The 3,866-nt window shown below is 36.6% G+C and overlaps 1 pseudogene across 1 annotated transcript; it reads right to left on the bottom strand.

Moving 5' to 3' along the window:
* Positions 1 to 1,245: 1,245 nt before the first annotated feature.
* On the bottom strand, positions 1,246 to 3,535 carry LOC147386822 (large ribosomal subunit protein eL24-like; annotated as a pseudogene). Its single transcript, XR_015172273.1, has 5 exons — positions 3,397 to 3,535; positions 2,106 to 2,181; positions 1,894 to 1,995; positions 1,648 to 1,796; positions 1,246 to 1,571 (listed from the first exon to the last, which is right to left on the bottom strand). The product of XR_015172273.1 is annotated as a large ribosomal subunit protein eL24-like (transcript).
* Between the last annotated feature and the right edge of the window lie 331 nt (positions 3,536 to 3,866).

Genomic DNA, 3,866 nt, shown 5'->3' with positions numbered 1-3,866 from the left:
TTCAGTTTTCCAAAACTTTTACCAACTCATTTGGTGGGATTTTGTTTCCATTTCAGAACTTAAGGTGCTGATTGATTCAGCTTCTTAAAACTGCTGTCAACTTCTGCTGTCAGAATCTGCTGTCAGAATCTGCTGTCAGAATCTGAAAAGCTGAAAAACTTGTTTGATAGAGCTTTTTAAAACTGCTGTGCTGTTGACTAGAATCTGACTGTGGACTGTTTGATACAGCTTCTAAAATCTGCTGTAGTAGGGTAAAATGACCAGAATGCCCTTATGGTTGATAATGCAACCAGAATGCATAAAAATTATCAGAATACCCCTATACATATATAATTACACTAAATATATATATAAATATAATAAAATTATATAAAAAATTAAAAAAATAATTATTTTAATTTTAAAATATTTATAAATCTATAAAAAATTATAGAAAAATTTATAATTCTATAGAAATTTCGGCAACATCTCCTCTTAAAAATAGACATAAAATTTTCCTGATAAACAAAATACTTGTATAATACACAATCCAACATAATGTACGCATAATACATCAAAAATTACTAAAATACCCCTATAAATATATAATAAATAGTGGTGAATTCAACAATAAAAATGGTGAACTCGACACTAAATAAAAAAAAAACTCACCATTCTGACAGAAAATAAGAAGGCAGTGAGTTCATCAAGTTTGATAATAAATAGTGGTGAATTCAACAATAAAAATGGTGAACTCGACACTAAATAAAAAAAACTCACCATTCTGACAGAAAATAAGAAGGCAGTGAGTTCGCACAATAACGAGGGACCATTAAAAAATAAAAAATTTAATAAATGTCCAACTAAGCTACGGCACAAAACTTAGGAGCTATTTGTAAATAAATCCCTCTACCAGGATCCTTTTAAGTAATTTTCCTCAACATATATAATATTTTTCATACTTTCTCACATATTAGGATGCAGAATTTACCCTTGTAATGGACATGCAAAATACAAATATTTAACAAAATATATTATATAATTTCATACTTTCTCACATACTATATTAAGAAGATAAGGGATTGATCCAAAACTGCTCCAATAGATTGTTAAATCGGATTCTTATCGGATGAAAATCCAGATATAAAGTTACCAATTTGGAATGTGATCTGATTCATTGACAGCCCTAACCGAACCAAGCCAGTAAAAAGGTGACCGGTTTTGCTTATTGTTTTAACTTATAACATCAATTAAAAACTCATAACATGACTGAAAACTATTATCATTCATAGTGAGAACAAAAGATCCAACCGAAAGCACAAGCATAGCCAACAAAGCAAATTAATCCCAACAAAACCTACAAAAATATAATCCTCCAAATTTTTCAGTGTCTAATATTTTCAAACCAGGAAGAAAAACGAAGCATGCAGGCGGATCAACGCTTCCCACCACCACATCCAAGTTTGGGGCCCTTTGGTGCAGCACCCTTGGACATACCACCCTTACTCTGACTCTTTTGGGACTTGGCCATTACCTCTGCTTTCTTTGCCTTCTTTTCATCCTTTGTTTTCTTTATCCTCTCCTTGATTTCACTGCATAACACAAGGATATTTAGTCGACAAATATAACACACGATGAGGGCGCTTTTATAAATGGAAAGGACCATACCGGAGTGCAGCCTCTTGGGCAGCATCTCGAACTTCTGCCTTCTCAGTTCTTTTCTTCTGGATCACTTCCAAGGTGGCACGCACTATGGACCTCGAATAAGGCTTCTTAGTTGCACGACGCCTCTTCTTTACAGCCTCTGCTGCAATGTCCTGCAAAATGCAACCAAAATACAACAATATGATTCACGAACAAGTCACGAGTCCAACAAGAGCAAACATTACTACTTCAATAGAGAAAACAAAACACCTTCTTATGTTGCTTCCTGTACATGGCTGTCCATGTAAGCTTTGATGGCTTCAGTCAGTTGTGGAAGTACCTCTTGCACTTTGAATTGGCGAAGAGGAACACCTAAATGAATCAAAAGAGAAATTTATTCAATTTTTATGGTTGGGTGGCATGGCGTGGGGGTGGGGGGCTCAAGCAAATGAATTGTGTCAAAACACAATCAATGATCGTACCTGAGAATCTGCTCGAACAAATCTAATACCCCTGCCAGGGTATATCTTGGCACCACTGAAGCGGCAGAGTTCAGTCCTGAAACGTAAACAATTCAATACTGAATCCAAAAACTAATCTAATACTAAGTGCAATGGGCAGTAGCAAGTATATTACATGGCAAGTACATTGATCTAATCACTTACCACTGCTCATGAAATCAAACCTAGAGATTAGCTTCCAACTTTGACATTGTGCGTTCAAGTCCAACTTACCCATAAAAAAATGGGCATATTTTTTTTTTTGATAAATATTCAACGCGCTACAAGAGCATTATATAACAACCAATTGTATTCATACTCATATATCAAAGATGTCACTTTAACCATTTTTATTTTTATTTTTTTGATAACGGGGGTTGTCCGTATTTACATCCGACTAGGGGGGACTGGATGAGCCAGGGCTGGAACCAAGGCATATGGACCCCTCCCTTGGGCACGTGCAATGCCCACACATCACACACACAGGTAAGTGAGGGAACACCCTCACGGGTGGCCCTGAGGAAATATTGCTCATACTGGTATCGAACACACAACCTACAGACTCTCACAGCTTATTGGATTCAAAATTTCCATTGAGCTACCCCCCTCGGGGTTCATTTTTACCATTGATATCATCATCTATGGCTTATCCCAAATATTGGGGTTGACAAAATCAATCCTATTTCACTATCTCACTCTATTTAGAGCTATAAATTTTATCTATAAAGCCTTCCTTTTTTTTATTACTATTTTACACTGCTTAGTGCCCTTGTAAATTGTAGCAAATTAGCAAAGAATTGCACCACAATTTTTTTTTACTGCAAAACTATGAGACTCTTTTGCAGATACATTTTTTGCAGCATTACTCGAGGGAATTTGTGAGGTGCACAACAAATTGAAGCGATTTGCAGTTCTACCAAACAGGGCCTTACCTATCATAGAATGATCGAGACCCATTGAACTAAAGAAGAGACACAATATATGTGATTCAGAGATTTTGAGATCTAAAAGATGATATTTTTAAAACTCACAGGAAACTTCTTCACAGTTCACAGAGATAGTGAGACCCCAATCGGATCTATAGATCCCCAAATAATTAGCAAAGAAACAAACCCTAGATTAATCAATCGTGATTTCAAGCTGTACAACACCACATCTAACATCAACCCTAATAAGAATCTAACCTAAAACTCAATCAGAAAGTAACATAAACAGAATTGGATATTTACAGATCTAAATCAAGAACATTAAGGATGCAACAAGAAAATCTCACTTTAGAACCATTGTTGTTGCTGCTGCTGCTGCTGCTCTACTCCGCCGTCTCGTTTGAACAAAGATACCGGCGTCGTCGTCGATGGATTTCATTTGAACAAAGTTACCGGCGCCGTCGTCGTCGTCAAAGAGTTAGATCGGTGATTCGATGGTCGTCGTCGTCGATGAGATCGGTCGGCTGGTCGTCGTCTTCAATGAGATCAGTCGGCTGTGAAATCGAATGGTGAATGTGAACGAGGTTAAAATCGCGGATAGGGATGTAAATGTTAAAAAAGTCGAAGGGCATAACAGTCTTTTCATATCATCGCGTTTTAACGCAGTTGCGCGAAGCTCCTCACATCCGCTTTTCAAAACAGCGGTAAAAATGACAAAATTGCGTTAAAAACTTCAAAACGCTGCGTTTTAACGCTGTATCAAACACTCAAAAAAAAAAAAAAATCTCGCGTTTTAACGCAAACGCCGGTAAATTTG

This window comes from Akebia trifoliata, chromosome 14 (genome assembly GCF_017979445.1).
Source record: "Akebia trifoliata isolate Shusen 1 chromosome 14, ASM1797944v1, whole genome shotgun sequence".
Classification (NCBI taxonomy): Eukaryota; Viridiplantae; Streptophyta; class Magnoliopsida; order Ranunculales; family Lardizabalaceae; genus Akebia; species Akebia trifoliata.
Note: the sequence above shows the minus strand (reverse complement) of the source record. Positions and strands in the feature narration are given on the sequence as shown.